Here is a 21,984-nt window from a genome sequence, read left to right as displayed (position 1 = left end):
CCATTTTTTCTATTAAAATGCCTCAGAGAAATAAGAATAATATTGGGAACAGAGAACTGATCAATATTCCTCTCAAAGTGGGCTGGTGAAGTGCACTAATTAAATCAAAAATCCTGAAATTTGGAGTCCCAAGAGCAAAACAGAAGTTTTGTCCTTACCCACCTGGCAAGGTGGGATATTTCTGGATAACCTTCAGGATGAGGTGCTTTACTCTCTTGGGAATGGTAAAATACTAATGAAAAAATAGGAAACTAAGGAAAAAATAGGAAAATTGTGGAAAGAGGCAGAGAAAGGAGAGCAATAATTTCTGCAAGGGGGGAAACAGAACAGTTCTCAGGCAGAACTGAAGTAGATAAAACACATGTTGGCATCTTAATGCTTAAGTTTTTCTTTCTTCCCTTTTCTTTATCATCAAAGGAAGGAAAGCACTTCTTCTCCCATCTTAGATCAATCCATCAAACAGCAGAGCAGGAAAACTGTGTCAAAAAAGAAAAAAATATTTCCAGAGCAATGGAAATTCTTGAAGAAATGCCTATATATTTTTTGCTTGATGAATTATTTCTTCATTTCTATATTCATACAAAGCACATGTATTTTCCTGCTCTGATGAACAGAGAAATCCTGTGAGTTCCCAGGGAAAGCTGCTATTAGGTTATTTTTCTCTGACTGAAGTTATTTACTGTAGTTTTCAAACCCTGGTGAAAATCTTTGCTTGTTCTTCCTGTGCCCTATTGAGCACAGATGCAAAGTAATTTTTAAAAAATGTTATTTTTAATTGGAAGATGGTTTCAAACTTAAAATTCAAGTGTTTTCTGTGAATCAGATTGATTTCAGACTAACTTGAGAGGATCCTGATGTTGCAGCAATGCCAATGATTAGTCATGATTAGAAATGGATCAAATTAGTAGAAATTATATTGTTTAGCAGAAAAATTTGCTGTTCAATAGGATTGAGGCAAAAAAGGAGGATCTCAGAAAGATCCCAGCAAAGCTAAACAGGACTGGGGATGGAATTTGCTAAGAAGAGATGAGAGACAAGCAGGACCCCAAGCTCGACTCTGGTGATGGAGACAAGCTGCTCTCAGGAAAGCAGAAGACACCAAAAAGATAAAAACCAGGCTGTTCATGCTGATTTTCCCTTCCAATTCCCCAGCTTTCCCTAAGTTTGGAGGATATCAGCAGTGCAGCAAGGAAGTTCCCCACTGAGTGTGGATTGAGCCTGGTTTTGCCACAGGTTTTCAGCAGTTTGCAGGGAAGTTCTGCAAGAGACAGGGTGTAAAGCTGTGATCTCACATTGCCACCCTCCAACACTCCTCCTGTTTTGTTGGTTTTGTTTTTTTTTTTTTTTGTCAGGTCACTCAAATTAATTGGTTTCAACTTCCCCTTTTTTCAAGTGGAAGTTCATTAAAATGTTGAAAAATTGCCATCACAAGGAAAAGCACAATCTCCTGTTAACAGTGTCAACCTGCAACTGCTCTGGCTTCTTTTTCTTCTTAATTGGATCTGTTGAATCCAATTCTGCTTAGCAAACAGCTTGGATTTGGGCAAATCAGCACTTTTTTCCAGTGGGGGGGGGACAAAAAAAAATTATCAAGAAATTCCCAACCATCCCAAATAACTTTCCAGATGTGGTGGTACCTTAATAAAGTCGTAGCCTATTTAAAACTTGTTTCTTGTATGTTGAAGCTCTTGCTGAAGTGTCAGGGGACAATCAGTCACCACTTGTACTCAATAAAGTGGGAGATGATACTTCAGGAATCGATGCAGCTCTGCAGAGATTTGAAAGATGTGCATTTATTGGAGGAAGCAGTAAATAAAAATAAAGCCTCGCTGGGATTTCACTTCAGTGCCCAATGGGTGAGTTTGTACTTTTGTGCATGTATAAATAACTTAATTATAAATAAAGATGCCAAAGGAAAAGGAAAATTGTAAACTTAGCAGCTATTGACTAATATGCAAAAAATAAGACCAATGTCATCAAGTTGCACTCTGCTATTCTAATTCTGCATTCATTTGCATAAAATCCTTGCTGATTGGATGCAGATAATTCCTGACTCTCCACTCCATCAAGAAAAATCGATTTGTGGCTATTATAGACTTCAAATCAACATTTTCCTGGATTTTGTTGCCCACCCCAAGCTCCACTGCTCTGAGTTCCAGAGGTGAGAGAGCAACGTCTGGCACTGTGAGTACACAGAAAGCACAAGGAACAATCTTATCTCAATATTGAGTTAATACTATTAAAGCTATTAAAGCATTTTAAAGACTTCTTGGCCAACTCACAATTAACACTTCTTCAATCTTCTTAAATTATCAAGCACTATGAAAATAGACAAGGTCATTGTTTTATCTGCAATAAAGTCAAAGGAATTGCCAGAGACTCTTACACGTATAATTAACAGTGTGCAATTTATTCAATACAGCTCTCATTTAATTACAGGGACCTATTACACTGAGTGATGTGTTAGGGGTGATTTATATCTCAGATGTAAATATTCAGAAAGAGGCCTCCCATAACGAAAGCAGCTGCTCCCTGCTCTCCATCCACGTTCAAATTCAGTGTATTGGTACAACATAGAATTGGTACAATATAGAAATTAAATTGGAACAATGTAGAAATTATCAAATATTGGGAAGAAATTATTCCCTGGGAGGGTGGGGAGGTGTGCAGCTAGCACAGGGTGCCCCTGGATCCCTGGCAGTGCCCAGGGCCAGGCTGGACACTGGGGCTGGAGCCCCCAGGACAGTGGGAGGTGTCCCTGCCATGGCAGGGGTGGCCCTGGGTGGGATTTAAGGTCCTTTCCAACAATCCCTCCTGGCATTCTGGGATTCCATATTGATACCAGGTCCTTACAAGCTGGCAGTGATCATTTTGGGAAGATTCAGTGTCACCTGTGGGAATCATGGCTGCTGCCTCCTTGGTTTTCCTCAGGAGCGTGGCCTGGACCAGTGGCCACAGACACAACAGCAAAACACTGAAGTTTGTCAGCAAGCCTGTGCTCTTCCTGCACCCATAAATTGTGAATCCACACCAATTTGCACTGTTAGGAATATAAAAGTCAGTTTGGTTTTCTTTTTTCTTTACATGGAAAAAATAAATATTCCTGATACCTACCAGTAGAGTGTTCCTTGTTGGGATGGGATTATGCACTGGTACCTTCCCTGTGCCCTCAGAGCCTGTCTGCCCTCGGGTTATCCAAGATCCAAAAGAGATTCTGCACAAAGCCTTAAACCCCAGAGCTTTTAAACTGAGAGGCATTCAGAGCTGCAATAAGTCACTGCCTCTGTGTGAGCTACACCTGTGCTGTTTTAGCACCCAAAGCACAGCAAATCACTCCATTACTTAAGTATTTTCCCCCACAGATCTCAGAGCTTTCACAAAAAAGCAGCTGAATGAAGCCGTTTATGTGTGAACAGAAAACATTTTTCAACATCCATTCCTCAAAAAGCTCTCACTTATGTTATCACAAATTTAAACAACAACAAAAACTTCAAACCCAGTCAAACCCAGCAGTGTCAGGCTGACAGGAGTTGATGACACTCATAAAAGGAACAGCTTTCTAAAGAGACATCTCTCTCGTGGAAAGTGTTAGCCAATTGATAACACAGGTAATATTCAGCACTCCAGATCTATGCTGATGTATAAAACTGCTGTCAAAACCACTGCCTTTATTGACATCAGCATGAATACTTTGCTCCTGAGGTAAAGACATTATTGTCAGGAGTAGCTGAAAACATTAGAGGAGCTATTTCTCAGTTTAACTATGTAAAAGTCTGTTGTTAAAAATCTTTACGAGTCCTTAACATCAGAAAAATTGTGGAAGAATCCTGTTTACAACAGAATGCCTTGCTGAAAACCTTGAAGTGGTATTTTGAGTGGAAAAACCACTGGACTGGTGGCACTGGTCACTGGCAAACCCAGCGGTGCCTGCCCACACCACATCTCACACTCTGTGCAGCCCTGCCTGGGCTCTGGCAGGTTTAGAGAGTCCAATGGCTGGAAATTTCCTCAAGTCATGAGGAAAATCCTCAAGGAGTGATTTCCAGAGGCCACAATAGGGAAGTCAATCCAGCTGCATAGATCCCCTCACATGGAGTATTGCAGCACCTCCAGTGTCTGGGAGCAACGGGGAACTGTGGAGGGGCAAAACAAATCCTGCTGTGCCCCATCTGAGAACAGACTCATTTTCACAATCATACATTTATTAAATTCCCTGAATTGGAAAGGACCCACAAGGAGCATCAAAATCCAACTCCTGGCCCTGCACAGGCCACCCCAGGAATCCCAGTACATACCTGTACATAAAACATAAAAAATAAACCATTGCCTGCCTCTTTAACCTTGCTATAATTTGGCAGAAAACGATGAGTGACCGAAGACCAAACTACAAAAACATTTCAGTTTGCCACTGAGTGGAATCAATACCCAGAGGCCCAGGGATGAGCTCACGTCCCTCTCCTGTTGCCCTGATGTCCCTGTGCCCCATCCAGAGCCCAGGGCCAGCCCCTGCTGCCCTGTTTGGCCCCACCACTGTCCCCACGACATCTCACCCCACTCAGCCCTTCCCTCTAATGCAATGTGACTGAGATGAAGAAGCCTCCTGCTCTCCAGAGATCGATTCTCCTCAAGCACAGCACATAAATGAATATTTTACAAGCCATATAAATTCAGCCCTCTCCATTTTTCCTTTCCAGTTCTGCTGTTCGAAGGCAGACCCTGGTGCCAATTTACTGAGTTGAGTTCCCATCTCAGGAGCAGGCAGAGATTCCAGCCCCTCACCAACCTCCCCCTTGGAGGTTTCCCTCACCAGCTCCAAAAACAACACATGCTGCTGTTTGGTGGGTAATTTTGACAGAATTCCAGCTCCTGCTGAGCTGTAACAGCTGATTATTAAAAATGTGGGATATTCCAGAAAACGCCTTCCTGAGGTCCTGGGTGTCAGAGACCTTTGTGTTGGGAAAACCCAAACTGCACCAACGCTGCTGAGCGTGAAACCTCCCTCAAGAAGAAAATCCTCTCTATAATGGTTACATTCTTCAGCATCCAGTGGTCAATAGCTAATATGCTGTACCTTAAATGTGGCTATAGGGAATTAACACTGGGCACCTCCAGATCCTGCTGCAATGGCCCTTTGCTTCGGACTTCAAAGGCAATAAAAAAGTAATATTGAGATCAAAGCCTCCCAGCACAATCACACTTTTTGAAGTTTGCAAACCATAGAAATTGGAGGCGTTTTAGTTCGCTGGCTCTTGTCATTTTATTTGAACTCCTGAGCACTTTGAGCCACTGTTCAAACTTTTGATATGCACTCGTGTTTTGATGCACAAGGATCTGAAGATGGCAGGGAATTCCAGATTAATCCATGCTGACAGCAAGGGCCCTCGTTACCTTTCTATTGATTTTGCAAGGTCTGGAAAAAAACATAAGCAGCAGAGGCTGTTTTAAAGCTTTCCTGTGGCACAGGCTGCATCACACATCCAATTCTCGCTCAATTACCATGACATGTCCATGCTTAATATTCCGAAGTATAAAACTTCAGCAGCAAACATTTTGATCAGGCCTTGAAATCTGTATGATTTAGAGACCCAAAATCATATCAGACAGTGCTGTAAGACCTGATTGAGTCAAATTCCTCTTGAAAAGCAAAATATGGGCAAAGCAGAGAGCCAGGCCCTGAAGTGTGTGGAACAAAAGCTGCCAGCATTCCTTGTTCAGAATTTCTGAAAGCCACATCACACCCCACGCTGAAGTGCTCAGCTTGGAACCTAAATTGCTTTTCCTTTGGAGGGATCATCTTTGGATTTAGATCACTGTTAACTCTGTGCTGTCCTGGGCAGGTAAAGGGATCTCAGGTCTTGGCAATACTCTGAATATCCAGGGTGCTGGAGGAAGGCAACATCCTCTTCCTGCACTGGAGGGCCCTTGTGAAGCAGGCTCTGTATAGCAATAAATCTCTTTATTTTTGTTATGGTTCTCCCCTCGCTCTCTGGCTGCTTCTGTTTTCTCTTCGAAAGCACTTGATTGTACCATTCTCTGTCTGTTTGCAGCACCATAAAGTGAAATTCACTTCATTGATCAGAAGATGACCTCCATCCAGTGCCTCTTAGATTAGAGATAACAACAGGCTGCTGTCTCACTGAGAAATAATTTCTTTGGCTCCTTTGGCTCCTCTTTATTATGATTGCTTCCTAACATATCACTTAAAAACTGGAGTGGAAAACAAATGAGGATATCTTCTCCACTGTTTGTATTTTGACTTCCCAACAAACACAGATGCACACACACTGCAGCACTTGGTGCTCTAGAAGAATTCATATTTTCCTGTGGAAGATGAAGAAAATATTTAACTGTAGACAAACGAGCTGAGGAAAGGGGTAAAAATGGATTGACATAAAACCTACATTTTGCCTGAGAGACTTTATGCTTCAAACCAGGAAAAATGGGAGATGTACACTCATGTGAAATTTAAACTGTGCATATTCAGGAACAGGTTTTTAAATATCAGCAATAAAGATCATGTTGGAATACATTATCACATTCTGCACTGGAGCATGTGTTACATATTTATAACAAGGAAAGCGTGCAAGACTAATCATACACTATGAATAATGCCATGTTTTTCCAGGCAGATTTGCAAAGTGTTATCCCAGACATTCCCTTCTGCTGGGGGCAGAGGAAGCAGAGGCTGCTCCAGCCCTCCCCACTCGGCTGCTCAGCATCCTCTGCAGAGCATCCCGCTGCCAAGTGAGAGGTGTGGTGACATTCAGCTGGAAATAGGCAGAAATATCTGTATTATTTCGGCTATTTCAGGCCTACTGCTCAGCTCAGGAGAGCTTCAGCTGGCAGCATTTGTTCCCAGGGCCCTGGATGGTGCTGCCTTGGCAAAGTGCTGGGATTTCTGGAGGGCTTGTCAGCCTCAGGAAAGCCCCCAAGCTTCAGTCTCACCATCCTCCACTTGCCCAGACTCTTGAGGAATAAAATAAACTGCTCTTTTATCCCCTCCCTCGAACAAAACTTTGAGTGCCTCAGACACTGGAATGGGCTTTTGACAGCTGACCTTATTATATCAAGTAATTTATAATTAAAGCTCCACAAATCCAATTGTGTCAGACACTAATACAGCTGAAATACTACATGGATAAATCATCCAAACCATGCCACTTTTATGAGCTGTTTGCCCTAACATGAGCTACTCAGCACCAGCCCTGTCCAGTCTACTGAGCTTTTCCTCCTTTATGTAAGCACAGGGAGCTTCCAAAAGAGAGACAGGGGAGAGAAAATGTGTTTATTCCTGGCTGTGCTGTCTGCCAGGGCTGCAAAAACCTGCTCCATTCTCGGGCATCTAGGTGGAGATTCCTCTGCAAGAAACCTCAGACTGGGATTAAAATCCCAATTCTAGCTGGGATCGGAATCCCAGCCTCGGACTGGGATCAAAAGAGTGGGCAGGAAGGCAAATGCTGCTGGTGGTTCTGGCCTGGGCTAGAGGAAGGTGTCCGTGCCCAAGGCAGGGGCTTGGCGTGAGATGATCTTCAAGGTGCCTTCCAATCCAGCCCATTCTGTGATTCCATGATGAATTCTTTAGGAAGGGGATGTGCTCAGTGGGATTAAGGATCAGATACCACAAAAGATGCCCATGAAGGTCCTCAGTTTTTATCAATATTCTGCACAAGTAGACAAAATGCTGTTGAAAATATTGATAGCGCACCTAACATGAGCCTTTTGCACTTGGCTGGCCAGCTGTGACTTGGGTTAAACTTCAGTTTTGTAAACAAAATGTAACTTAGCCAGGCCTCAAAACTCGGCACATTCCCAAGAGAAAAGAGCAGCTTTTACCAAAGGTCGGTCTCAACCGTAGACTGGAACGGGATAAAGAAAGTCTGAGCATCCTCCATCTAGGAAAACATCATGTAGGAATCACCATTTTATCAAGAAGAAAGTCCTTGGGAAAGGCCTCTCCTCTGCTCTGGGGCTGAGGCTCTGCTGTAGATTTGTTCTGATATCCTATGGAATAACACCAAGGTTAATTCAGGAAATGTGCTCAGCACAAACCTTTCTGTGCACTCAAGGATGGCCCTGAGCTCCCCTGGGCTCCCTTTCCAAAGAGTGATGGATCAGTGCCACCTTCACTTCCCCTTGGGTGTGAGGAACCCAAATCCTCCCATGGCCAGAGCTGTTTAGAGCTGCCCAACCCACAGGGCTGGTGACAGACACGTCCCAGTGCATCCCTGCCGTAGCTTCAGACAATTTTACCCCATCTGTGATTTTCAGAGCTCCCAAAAACACCCAGCTAAATTGACAGACACATTTGCTGTGTGACAGTGGCTCTGTGATGCTAATATTGGCTGCTGCCTGACATTTTATATAACAACATTTATATAACAATTCCGAGGCTCTGTGATGCACCACACAATTCAAACCCAGCCCTTCCATTTGCTCCCTTATCAACGTAGAGCTGGGGCTGTATCAAGTAATATCAGAGAAGATAAATTATGCCACTGTTTATTTACAGTTTACATCCCTGCAGTCAACGTACCTCATGCAGGAATTGACCTGTGGAAGAACTATAGCAGCACATTATTTGTGCAGCAGTAAAATTGATGGAAATTGATGATGCCTGAAAAACACACAATTATAGTGTCTTGATTAAAAATGGAGCACATTTCAATGAACTTTTTCCCTTCTTCTCATGATTATGATACACAAGTACTAACATTAATGGTATTTTTTTATATAATGAACCATAAAATTACAGTTGGCAGTCAAGAGCACTCTAGCAGATAAGTAAGGCAATTTTCCTCATCATTTTTCCCTTTGTTGTCAATCTTGTTGCATAGCCCATTGCCTTTTCAATGAGCTGTAATGTGAATATTCAAGATCTTGCTTTTCCCCAGTGTATACATTCCAGTTGAAATAATTCAGTTTCATGGCACCTATTTTAATGTGTTTTATTAAGCAAACTTCATATTTTTTTATGTTTTCCACTTGTACCAGAACTTGCCTGAGCATTGACAAAGAGAATAATGGCATTTAAATTGTCCAGGTTTCGGGCAGATCACAAAAGTGTTTATTGAGCTTGCTGTGCAAAGAGCCTGAAAAGTTTGGGTTTGATTTTGCTCTGACACTGCCTGTCCCTCTTTCCAGGGGGTTTTATGAAGTTTAGACATGTTTGAATATTTCCCCATGTAAGTATGACAATCCAATTAACTCTCAGTTTAGACCAAACCAAGCTACAAGACACACACACATTACAAGTATTAGCTCTCATATTAAAGCATTTCAGGAAATATTTATTTCATGCTACTTCCTGTGGTCTGGCAATTTGCAGCTCTTGACATAAATTATTGTTGCTGTAGGATGAGAAATAAGTGAAATGTCATATAGCTTCATCTGTGTCTTACTTGACATAAAAAGGCAATAAAAATGAATATATTATATAGTTTTGAGTTAAGAAAAAGAAGATGGGATGTGCTCTTGAGAGGAATTATTCTCACTTCTCACATGTAAACAAGTGACTGTGGTCCCTGCCCATTAGTGTTGAGACTAAATAATCTTTAAATTCCATTCCAGCCCTTTAATTTCCCATGGTTCTATCAGATACTCACAGCTTCCTCTGGCTCCAGCATGAGGGATGATGTCCAGGCTCCACTGAAGACAAAACGTGGTGGATGTGGCTTCTCCAAAGCCTGCAGTGCTGGGTGAGATGGATCTCTCCAAAACAAGTTAGAAAATAGAACCTTTTTGTGTCTTTGCTGCAGATTTGTTCAGAAAGCTCAGCAGTCAGGGAAGGAGATTATGCAGATAGCTCAGACATGATAAAATCAACATTTTATCCTCACAACACGGGCACAGTCATGAGAAACTCCGCTTGTGGACATGCCCAGACTTTGTGCCCTTGACAGTCCCTCTGATTTTAGGCTCCTGCCAACTGTTCCCTGATTCCCATCAGATCTCCCCTATCAGCTCACTAACCTTCCTCTATTATTTGGGACTCACCAAGGGCAGATATTTTTTGTTCTTTATCCATTTAGAGATGAAGAACCATAAAGGTAAACAATCTGTGGAACAAAAAACCTAAATTGAGACGGGGAGCCTTATTTGCATTTTGGGTGTCTGTCACCATGTGAAACACAACATTTATCCTGGGGAGAGAAAAAGCCCTCCAGGGCCTCCTACATGGCTGATTTAAGTTTTTTACAGTTTTCAACTTGATTGATTTAGGGCTAAATTCTGTAATGTTTAAACATTACATTAAAATATCTCTGACTTCAACAGTTTTAAGCTTTACTTGAATAACCACACAGAATTCTATGGCACACAAAGACCTCCATCAACACAAAAAGAACCAGAAAAAAAAAAAAAAGTAATATAGAGGCCTGAAAATGATCTGCAGAGTGACAATGAGCCATCAGGAGGGAACAGCAGAGATTGGAGGGTGAAGTGCTGCATTTTCAGGGCTGCAGCTGTGATTCACCCGTTCAAACCAGAGCATCTGGCAGCCCAGCAGCTGCTGTGGGCTCAGGGAGAGCTGGGGCTGCCACCGACCTCCCTCTCCCCCAGAGCTGCTCTCCATCTCAGAGCTCAGCCATGGGTGAATCTCCCTGCTGGGATCAGCTTCCTCCCACTGCATGCAATCAACATTTTTGTTTTCATGTTTGCAGATTCCCAAAAGCTTTGGCTTTGCACAATTTACCCGAGACCTTTTCAGGCCGAGATGTTTTTTTTTTAAGGTTTGTGAGTTAGAATGGAAAACGAGCCAGTCTGGGATTCCCTGCGAGCAGGGTCATTGTGAATTTGGTTTATTTGTTTGTTTCTTGAATAATGTGGCTTTTTTTTTTTTACCCCCCATAGGTTCCTACCTGCAAGAAACCCAGACAGGCAACATTCAGTGAGGCACAGCATCATTCTTCTGAAGAGACAACTGCTCTTAGAACTTCCTGGTGCTATTTATTCCCATTAGGAGCAAGGATGAGGCTCAGCCTTTGAACGTGCAAAGTTTGCAAGAAATTGTTGTGAAGAAGTGAAGGCACCTTCCTGGTGAAAGGAAACAGGTGCCACCGTGCTGGCTGCCTCTCCAGGACGCTTTGGAGCAGGGGTTGCTTTTATCCAGTTTAAAGTGAACATGGAATAAACTCCAAGCACTCATGGAAATGCTTACACAATTGTATCAGCTTTAAATTCCTCAGTTTTCAGCTCCAATGCTGCTTCCTTTCCTAAAATGAAGCCTATAGATTACATTGACCAAAGCAAATTTTCAGAAGAAGCCACCAGGTTGTCCTTCACAGATAACTTCTATTCAGAGTAGCAAGAACTCACTGCTGATTTTGATGGCCCAAATTTCAAGTGTTAAAATTGGTTTTAAGCCAGACCAAGTCTATAAAATAAATCAGAGTTAAGACAAATAGCAATTAAATTTTGTTATGCGGTGTGAATGGTGAGATTTTTGTTTCTGATCTAGAATACAAGCTGGTACAAACAGGGGTTGTGAAAAAGAAAACCCTGTATGATGGCTTTTGATACCTGCCCATACAAATTTCACAAGCAGCTGTGGCTAATCCTGGCTCAGAGAGCTTGGAGCAAACTGTGGGGCTGAGAAATGAAGAGTGTCAGCTTTGCAAGGAGCTAATGTGGCACAAGGTCAAGGTTGACAAACCAGCCCCAGCCTAATGCCTCAAATATGTCCAGGGCTGCGTTGGCCAAGAAAGATAAATGAAGAAACTGTCAGCCAGCTCCAGTCTAAACAATAGAACAATTTAAACTGGAGGGAATCATAATCTGAAGCAATTTGTTTCATACTGTACCATCATGATAAAGAAAATCTCAATTTTCTCCATCAATTTGGGGTGTAAATGGGAGTCTCAAGCAAAAAAAAAACCAAACCTTTCATCAGAAATAAAAGTCACATTTCAAGGTATCCTTAAGGACAAGAGCCACGTTTAAAGCACAGTGAAACAGCAGATATGAAAAAGCAATTTTGGTTTGTGAGACTAAATAAAATGCTGCCAGTTGTGCTGTTTGGAGCGAGACACGAACAAGAAACACAAGATATGGTGCTCAGTAACAAGTCAGGACATTCTGGAAAACAAAATCATGCACATCCCCTGATGCGGTAAATTATATTTGAAATCTGTTTCTAGGAGGAGGAGAGGAACTTGGAGCTTGTAAAGGATCCCTAATCAGAATCTCTCCTCTTTTGGCCACCAAGTTAATGAAAGAGACATCAAAAATCATTATTTCTCATAGATTCACTAGCACTGGTTCTTCTCTTCTCCCAAAGACACCATTGGGAGCTTCACCTTGAGCTGCACAAGTAGAATGAGAACACACCCAAAGAGAAGACCCTGCAAAAATAAATTGGAATAAATAGGTTGTAACGTGTACATTTCTGCTCCATAAAAGTGGTGGAGTAACAGTGTGTGATAAAGCCACAAAGTGAAAGAAATTGAAAGTTAAAATTCTCAGTGATCCACTCTCATTTCACACTTCAGTTAGAGATTTTTATTTCCGCTCGTTCGGGAGTCTCATATCTGGAGATTTTTCTCTCCCATTTTCCAGATTTTAATGAGTCTATCAAGACATTTGTATAACTCTGAGGAGAAGGTTATGCAAAGTTTGAAGTAAATTCAAATTGATTTTGAGTACAAGGCACTTTAACTTAATATCCATCTCCCGCTCCTAAAATGGTGTTTTACCACTTCACACTTCCCATCTCACATTGGTTATATTTAAATAAAACAGGTTCAGATCATGTTATGTCATAGGATGGACTTGGCTGAGGGGATTTTAAAGCTCCCTCCCACCTTCCCCTATCCCAAGTTACTCCAAGCCCCAATGCCCAACCCGGCCTTGGAAATTTCCAGGGATCCAGGGGCATCCTCTGCCAGGTCCTGCTCGCCCTCACAGGGAACAATTCCTTCCTAATATCTAATCCTTCTATCAAATCTAATATTCCTCATAGGATAAATAATCCTGGTGGTGCTGAAATGCCAATCTCTTGGGGTCATGAATGGTGATACTCATGTGCAATGTTCCTGTTGCTTCTTTTACACTATTAAAAAAAAATATTTTTAAATTCATATTTTATCCTTTCACTGCTCATGCTCTCACAGTATTGAAGAAATATCACAATAGGTACAAATATTTTGGAATTTGGTATAATAAAAAAATCTAAGTAACAATTTCTTATATTCTTTTCAATATTTGTTTCATTCCGGCTCCAAGCATTGGTTGGAGAATGACAAAAACAATCCTTGACAAACCTGTACATGATCATCAATGTTTATGGTAAAGTTCTAGGTAGTACTAATGAAATCTATGAAATTACTCACATGTTTAATGAGATGCATGAAATTAAGCAGTTTTTCGGATTGGGGGAGCCCAGATGTGATGGAGAGAAACATCACAGTCAACTTCAAAACACTTGAGATGCTAAAATTAAATTTCCTGTCCCCAGCTGACAAAGCTCACTCATCCTTGGGCTCTGACCTAACTGACATTTCCAGGTGCAATATCCATGCAGATTTTATCATTAATTCTCTTTTCCTACGATCCTTCAAGGAAATTGCACAAAGGGCAAAAAAATCACTGGCAAAACCCGAAACAACAGAAGCAAAAAGAGCAAAGAAAAAAAAAAGAGGAAGACAGAGGAGTCTGCCGTAAAATCAGCCTGTGTTCTAAGGCATGTCTCAGAATGATTTGCAGGCTGTGCTGGTGTAAACCAAGCACCACTATTGACAGAATGATCAGAGGTGATCAGCTCAGGCAGGGAAGGATCCAACCCCTGCACATCACATCCCTCTAAGGGTACAGAGAGTGGAGTCTATAAAACTCAGCCTAAAAAGCTTATTATTTCTCAGAGGACACAAATGTAACAAGCTTCTCCTGATGGCAAAAATCCAATTATTGTGGTAAAGGTTGTGCTCAGTTATTTCTCACTTCGTGTCAAAGCAAATTGTAAAATGAGGTGCCTGGGAACTCTGCTGCTCTACCTTTACTGGTACATAAACTTACACTCTCCCTTTTTTGTTGTAGTTAGTAAGAAAACAGAAGGAAAAACTGAAGGGGAATGTCATCAAATACTGGCCAAGAATGTGATATATAGATTTTTTTTTTCCATTTTTATTTCTCAAGAACTGCAAAGAAAAGTTTAGTGTAGATTGGATCAAATATATATTTTTCTTTGCTGACAGAAATAAAGTTATCTTCATCTCTATTGGATTTTTTTTCTTAGATAGGAGTATATGTTAAACCAGCCCAACTGCTTTTTCTATTTGTTTGGCAGAGGAAAAGAAAAAATTCCACTCAAAACTAAAGGCTAAAGCAATTATTCCTGGCTGTATCTTTGTTTTCTGGGAAATGGCAGTAGGGCTGGTGAGGAAAAATAAGTTATTTTTTAGGAAATCACGTACAGTCAGAATTGCTGAATTTTCTGCACTGGACATTGAAAACGATGGATGCCACAATTCTCCCCTTCAATCTTGGAACCAGTGAGGCTGGAAAAGATCTCAAAGATCATCCAAAGAGCCCCAGCTGTGCCAGATCCCCACCTTGGCCCCAGCCCAGAGCACTGAGAGCCACCTCCGACCTTTCCTTGGAATCCTCCAGGGATGGGGACCCCAAACCTCCCTGGGTCCCCATTGGCCTCTCTGGAAACACCCCTCATATGGAGACATTCCTCCAGTTGCTGTAAAACGCCTTTTCCCCTTCTTTTTCTCCTTTTTCACTTTCCTTTCAGATGGTATGAGGGCATTTCCCATCTGGTGCTTCCAGGATGGGTTCCCATACCTGAAACATCAAGTCCTTCTCTCCTTTTTGGATCATAATAAAGAATTTGTCTTGCCTTTGGATTCTGACATGCAGAATGTTGTTTCTCTTTCTGCAGTAGCTGATATTTCAAGGTTGGATGGGGCTTGGAGCAGCCTGGGCTGGTGGAAGATGAATGAGATGGGCTCTAAGGCTCCTTCCCACCCCAAGCATTCCAGGATCCTGTGGCATGTGATAAACCCCTCCCATGCATCTCTGCTCTTCAGGATTTCATGCAGTGTCTACATTAACTCTTCTGCTCAGGCGTTCTAGAGCTGGGCTCCCTGCTTCACTCTCACTAATCAAATATGGAAATCCACCTCAGGAGGGGTCTCACACACACTTTGGGCAAGCCCAGCCCAGATCCTGCAGTGGGAGCTAAGCTGGGAAGCAATCCATGGTCACAACCAGTGCCCAAGAGCAGCTGCAGCAGCAGAAAATCCTGGGCTGCCTCCCTTTGCCAGGAATGAACTAAACCACAGCTTAAAATCAGGGATCTTTGTGGGCAGCCCACTCTGACTGACCTCACTTGAGATGACCTAACTCAGTGGAGGAAATTCTTTTTTGGCATTTGCTAAACAAGACTAAATCAAACAAACAAATCAGAAAGCCACCACATATTAAAGTCTGACCTGCTGCCTGTCAGATTGAACCAAAGCCAGATTCTGCTTCACATCCAGAGTCATGGACAAGTTCTCTGTCAAATGCTAAGCCACATATAAAATGTAATTAAGCACAAAATCCAGCTGCCTTCATATTGAGGGGATAAAACAGCAACCAGGGGAGAAAAAGACAGACAACATGGGCCCAAAACTTACATGTAAAGCAGTTTACATAAAAAAGTTATTTAAAGCAACGACCACGAAATGTGAATATTGTATTTTGAAAAGCAGTTAATGCTCACAAAGCTTCACTCCCACCAGCTGGGAAGGTGCTACATCCATATTTGAAAAGAATATGTTTGAACATATGAAGTGGGCATCTGTCTTCAGCTGGAGAACACTAATTTGGTATTATTCTGTTGAAGCTGGCAGTTGTTTGCTGCCTGCTAACAGGATGACCTGTATTCAGACAGGAATTTCCCAAAACAAGCACTAAACACATTGATTTTAGCATGTTTTGGGAGGTGAGGCAACCCTTTCCTCTAATTTTAGATGTTAATTTAAACATCTTTAAATTTAAACAATTTAAAGATGTATAAATTAAAACATCTTTAATTTAAACACAATTAAAGATGTTTTCCCACTTTCATTGTGAATAGGAAACAGCAAGAAGGGCTGCTATTAGTGGTCCCACTTAAGTGTCTTCATCTGGATTTAGTTTTGGGGTTTGATCCCGAATCGCTCAGAGTGAGATCCCTTTCTTGATTTGAGCCTTGTTAACCTGTAACAAACCAAACTACACCTTCAGTAAGAGGATTTCCACTGAAAACTCTTCCAAAACCAGCAAAGCAGCCAAATCCCAGGGAGCTCTGCAGGGAGCAGTTACACCTGCCATGATGCTCTCAGTAGCACTAACACAGCACAGCCAATAAACCACCCTTTGTAGGCAGCCAGACCTCAAGGCTACCTCTACACCAGAGTCCTTTGCTCACCCTGAAAGGCTTTTAATAACACTGTGACACTGCAGACGTGCTTACAGCAGCTGATATTTATTTACTGACCCCAATTTCGTGACACAGGTCAGGGCTCTTTGTCAGACACAAGACAGGGCCTTGCCCACCGGCTGCTGTCACAGTCCTTAAGTCTATTTTCATTTATCTTCGCAAAAATCTTGCCCAAGTCACGAGCTGCGGGGCTTGACTCGCAAAGTTTAGAGCAGGTTCATTCCTCAAATTAAAATTTTATGGGGCCCTGGCTGTCAGAGCAATTTGCAGACATGCCAAGCTCCATCAGGGCTGCTGACACCCTCTGCCTCCAGCCCTGTCTGCAGCCCCCGGGGTCCCTCAGCTCCGCTCTGCCCTGGGCTGGGCAGCACCAGCAGCAGCTGCTGGCCCTGTTTGCCTCCTCCTTCACCCCAGCACATCCTTGCTGGCTTTCTCCTTTGCATTTCGTGCCATGTATTTTATTCAGCCAGGTTTATGATGGCTATTTATGCCAAGTCTCCGTGGTGGGTGCATTTATCAGCTCAGCTGACAACAGGTATAAACCATTCCTTAAATACACTTGTGAGAGCAGAGCCAATAAAAATACTGTAATCCTGAGAAGAAAGCATCTTTTTGGAGGCAAACAAACCCAAAGGAAAGAGACAAGTTGATTTGAAAGTAAACTCTGAAAAATAAAATTATTCCCGTGGAAAACTCCAATAATCCGATTTTAATATTTAGACTGCTTTAAACAGCATGCAGATTAAATTTGATATAGATGGAACTGCAGCCTCTATTTATTTGTATTCATACATACAAGAGCAACATAAAACCCTCAGGAGTTTGTGGAGGAGTCTGTAGCAAATTTGCAAATAACCATATCTGCAGCAGCAGAGTATAATGGACCAGTATAATATACTGGGGAACTTGTCACTTGTTTGGCAATTAACACTGATATAGGAGGGAAAGGAATGAGAGGATATTAACAGATTAATCTTGGGGCCGTTTAGACTGTGCTGAAGTGCAAAGATGATTTTTCTCCCACTCCTGTTTGATCAGTGCCCTCTGCTGCTCAGTGCCTGGCCCTGGCAGCTCCACTCTGCAGCACACAGCTCAAAGCCACAGAAATACAGGCTGGGATTGGCACCGAGGGAGGGACCTTGCAGGGATTTGTGCCCTCAATACCATCTCTGCAAGGAAATACAGACAACAGGGATATTTAGCAACAACCCCTCCTTGACAATATTGGAAATAGAAGCATATATTGGAAATACATTGGAAATATAAGCATCTCTCCATATCATAAAATAATTTCATCATTTCACATCAGAAATAAAACCTCTCTGGTTGCTGATAAACTTCATATTTTTCTCGTTTTTGATCAGGTGGAACATTTTTAATGCATTATGAAAAAGTGATTTGCATGTTCATATTGCAGCTGTGCACTGAGATAAATGGTCTCACTTTGCAAACTGCTCCTGCCATGAGACTTGGCTGCTCCAAGAGTGAGGAAGTTCTTCAGGAGGGCAAAACCAGCCCAGGGATTCATAAAGAAATGGCCCCTAACTTGCTTTCAGCACTTCTTACTCACAAGTCAGGATCTTACCTGCAATTGAGTGATGTCACAGCTGGAAAAATCACAGAAAATGATGAAGATTCTATTAGCATAAAAGTATCTAAAAACCTAAAAAAACAACCCCAAAACCCAAAATCAAACTACAAAAAAAGCATAACGTTTACAAAAAAGAGAAAACAAAGAAACAAAAAATTAATTACTAAGTTTGACAGCACGCTGAGTTTAAACACTGACTGGAAGAAGAAATACTACTCCATAAAGAACACAAATGCACATAGGAATTACTGGAGTCTATTAATAAACTTTATAATTCATTCCTTCTTTTTAGATTGAATTTTCACCTTATGAGCTCTCTACAACTCCCTGAAAGGAGCCTGTGGCCAGGGGGAGGTCAGGCTCTTCTCCCAGGTCACAGGACGAGTAGGAACTGCCTGAGTTGTGCCAGGGGAGGTTTAGATGGGATATTTGGGAAAATTTCTTCACCAAAAAGGTTTTTCAATGCTGGCAGAAGCTGCCTTGGAGGGTTTTAAAGGATGTGCACATGGGGACATGGGTTAGTGGTGCGATTGGCAGTGCTGAAGGAACAGTTGGGCTCAATGATCCTGAGAGGGCTTTTTGAACCTCAACAATTCTGGAATTCATTCCCAAAACATATCTAGAAAATAGAGAGGGTCTTCATAATTGTTTTTCCCAAACTTTGCTACCTCTCAACTCCTCCTGTGGAGGATCCTGAGCCCTTTGTCACTGTTGTCCCTTCTGTGGTATGAGAATGTCTTGTGCTTGCTCCAGTGGGGTGTTGATATTGCTCAGAAAGCAATCAGGAAAAAAATCACTGACCATTAGAGTGAGGGGTGGAAATGAGGAGCTGACAGCTTCTTTACCTGCAGGAATTCTTTTAGAGAGAGTGAACACACATGGCAAGGACATTGGGATGCAGGGACAAGTCTCAGTTGAACATCACAGAGAGCAGGTCCTGACCCACCTGGAGCATCCCAGCATCAGGGAAAACCCAGCAAAACACAGCTGGAGGGGCAAAGGCAACAAATCTTACATTTCTGGGAATAAATGGGACCCCCACATTGGGCTCTGAGTGTCCTGGATGTCAGCAGCAGGCAGGAGCCTCAATGCAGGGCCACAGCCCAGAGCTGAGCCAGCGGCTCCCAAATCCCCACAGCAGCTGTGGGGAAACCTCAGGAAAACACAGGAAAACACAGGAAATAACCTCTCACCGTGCTCTTTTGTACAACATGCCACTTTTTCCTGCTCTTCCATGCTAATTAAGCTCCTGGCTGTGCCTCTTCCTCCCTGATCCTTCCCCTTCCCTGAGTGAAATGTCAGGATTAGCGCTGATTCAGTGGAGCCGCGCTTTGGGGAGCTCACATTCAAACACAACCGTGCTGCTGGCAAGGCCCTCCCTGGCACAAGGAGAGCCAGAAGTTTGGCAACTCCAGGCCAACATGGGCAGCAGATGTTTTTAATGCCAGCTTCCCTTTAATTGTAAGGCAGCAGCAGCAGCACAGCGGGAAGGGAGAGCACAATAAATCTCCAGCGCTGGAGTAGCCCACGAGCGCATCAATTCTGCCACTTGTTAACAGAATTTGCTGCCAATCTCCGTGCCCTGTTGGGGAGTGCAGGGTGTGCAGCCCCATCTGGCTGCCTGAGGACAGGCACAGCCAGCTCAGGCTGGGCTGGCAGGCCCAGGCTGCCATGAGAGGGTTCCTGCCCCATGGAAAATGGCAGGGGCTGGTTTGGAGCACGTGGATGGATCCTACAGAGAGCAGGGCCTTGGTGCCAGGCAGCTCTGCTCAACAGCACAGGGCTGTGGCACGTGGCATCCAGGTCCTGAGCATGCAGCAGCCCCAGCAGCTGCTCCTTCACCTGCCAATGAAGCCCCCAGTGCTTCTACAGCTGTGAGGACTGAGTCGACGGAAAAGGGTTCATCCTGCAAACATAATTACATCATTCTGGCTTTGTGTCCTCACTTCCTCCTTGCAGTCCTCCACCAGCTCCTTTCCTCCATGCCACTGTGCAAACAGAAGCTCTCCTGGGTGGACAGAGGTGCCCTGGACCCCACTGAAGGCTGGTGTGGCTCCTGTAGGAGCAGCCAAGCCGCCTCTGCTCCTGCCCCAGGGCGCAGACCCTGCTGTTGATGTATTTTCAAGGGGTTGGGAAACCATTTCCTCACATTTTTCCACAAAGTAACTCCATGGGATGATTTTCTTCATCCTCAAGATTATGGCATCAGTCTTGCACATTTTTTTTTTCCTGGCTGGAGACATTAATGCTAAAACTACTCCCAGGAGCACAAATGTCCAGGAGCATTCCCTGCTCCTTGTGCTGCTTTCTCTAAACATTAAGGGTTAAACCACCAACACAAAATCATGGCTTGGAGCTGACCTGGAAAGCAAAGTTCATGAAACATTTATTTGCTGCTCTGACATCTGGAGGAAGATGCATCATTTAGGTCATGAATTTTTCTGTTTGGATCCAAGCTGATTGCTCACCCTGCCATACTCCACCCTCTGCTCCCCTGCACCTTGCAGCACACAACTAATTTTAAAAAGAGGGGAGGTTGGCCCTCAGAAAGGCTTGGAAAATAAAGTGTTTCCTTTTCTTTTTCAAGCAGCAGGAAACAAGACTGTCCACTGGAAAAGGTAAGGAATGAGCATTTGAAGGGTGAGGAGTCAATAGGAAGGAAATAAAATACTGTATATTTATGAGTAAAATGGCGATGTGTCCTTTTGAACCTTGCAGGCAGAGGAATCTGAACTGAGTTAATCAATCACCAGACTATTGACAGGTTATAAGAAAAAGACTTCTCAGTAAGCAGGTGGCAAAGGAGGCTGAGGGAGAGGGAGACACACCAGTCCACCTTGTCCAAACCACCCAGGACACATCCAGCCAATTTAAATCCACATAGCAACATCCTGCTCAATGCAGCTAAAATCAATTCCTCAGGCTAAAGACATTTTATGTCCAACTTTTATTTTCCTTGTTTATAAAACTGAAGGATAAGGACTTGTCTCGCTGTGGTCACTGCCACTGCAATATGTTCTCTCTTTGGCAGCAACGTACTCTCAGCCCCCATAAATGTTATGGGAAAACTGGAAGGGTGTTTGCAAAGGAAAGGGTGAAAAACTGCCAAAAAAGTCAAATCCCATCCACTTCTGCCTACTGCAGTGCTTCCCAAGACAGAATCCCCTCGAGGAAGATACTGTGTGAAAACAGGAGCTGCTTCTCTCTCTGACAGAGAGCGGATTGACAGATTCTGCATTTATTTTTAAAAAATGCCTAACTAAGCATCATTAGTCACCCATCATCCATATTTCTCTCCCTAAATGAGAGTGCACAAAGTTACAGAGTCCCCAGAGAAAGCAATTACAATATTAATTTCAACTAAATGACAACTAGGAGAAAGAAAAAAAGAATCAGCTGGTTCGAGGAGTTCTCTTAGATCCTGATTAAGAAAACAACTTCAGCACTAAAAACCACCAATCACCAATGTAATCTTTAAATAAGCTCCCTGGAAGGCACTGCAAGGTGCAAGATCCATGTAGGAATACATTTCAGTAGGAATGAGTGTGCAGGTTTTTGAGTTTGAGCAGAAAGTACAGTGGATCCTGGAGGTGGGGACCAGGCACATGCGCACAGTCAGGCTGGTGATCCAGGGAATCTGCTGGAATCTGCCACTGAAATCCAGGGAGATTTAATTTATACCCTGCTCCTGGCTCTGTGATCCCTTCCATGCAAAGTCTCACTGAAATCCTAAATGACTTTTGCCATTAAAATCCCATAGGCACACAGAAGTCATGGCTGGAAGGGATGTGAGGAGATCACAATTTCCCCATTCACAGTAAAGCTCTTCCTGCTGGGTTAAGTGCAGCTTTTTTTCTAATTGAATTGTGAAAATTTCCAAGGATGGAGGTTCAGCAGCTCCCTGTGGATTTTCTCATCCACAGCTCTGGAGAAAATTTGGAGAAAGGGCTCCCCCATCCTTTCCTAAACTGGAGATTCTCAGAACCAA

At 42.9% G+C, this 21,984-nt stretch overlaps 1 long non-coding RNA gene across 1 annotated transcript; it reads right to left on the bottom strand.

Moving 5' to 3' along the window:
* Positions 1–2,035: 2,035 nt before the first annotated feature.
* LOC143695033 (uncharacterized) lies at positions 2,036–10,320 on the bottom strand. The gene is made up of 3 exons (XR_013183923.1): positions 9,603–10,320; positions 8,534–8,614; positions 2,036–6,321 (listed from the first exon to the last, which is right to left on the bottom strand). It is a non-coding gene; the product is annotated as an uncharacterized LOC143695033 (long non-coding RNA).
* Between the last annotated feature and the right edge of the window lie 11,664 nt (positions 10,321–21,984).

This window comes from Agelaius phoeniceus, chromosome 11 (assembly GCF_051311805.1).
Source record: "Agelaius phoeniceus isolate bAgePho1 chromosome 11, bAgePho1.hap1, whole genome shotgun sequence".
NCBI lineage: Eukaryota > Metazoa > Chordata > Aves > Passeriformes > Icteridae > Agelaius > Agelaius phoeniceus.
This window is presented reverse-complemented; position numbering and strand designations above follow the sequence as displayed.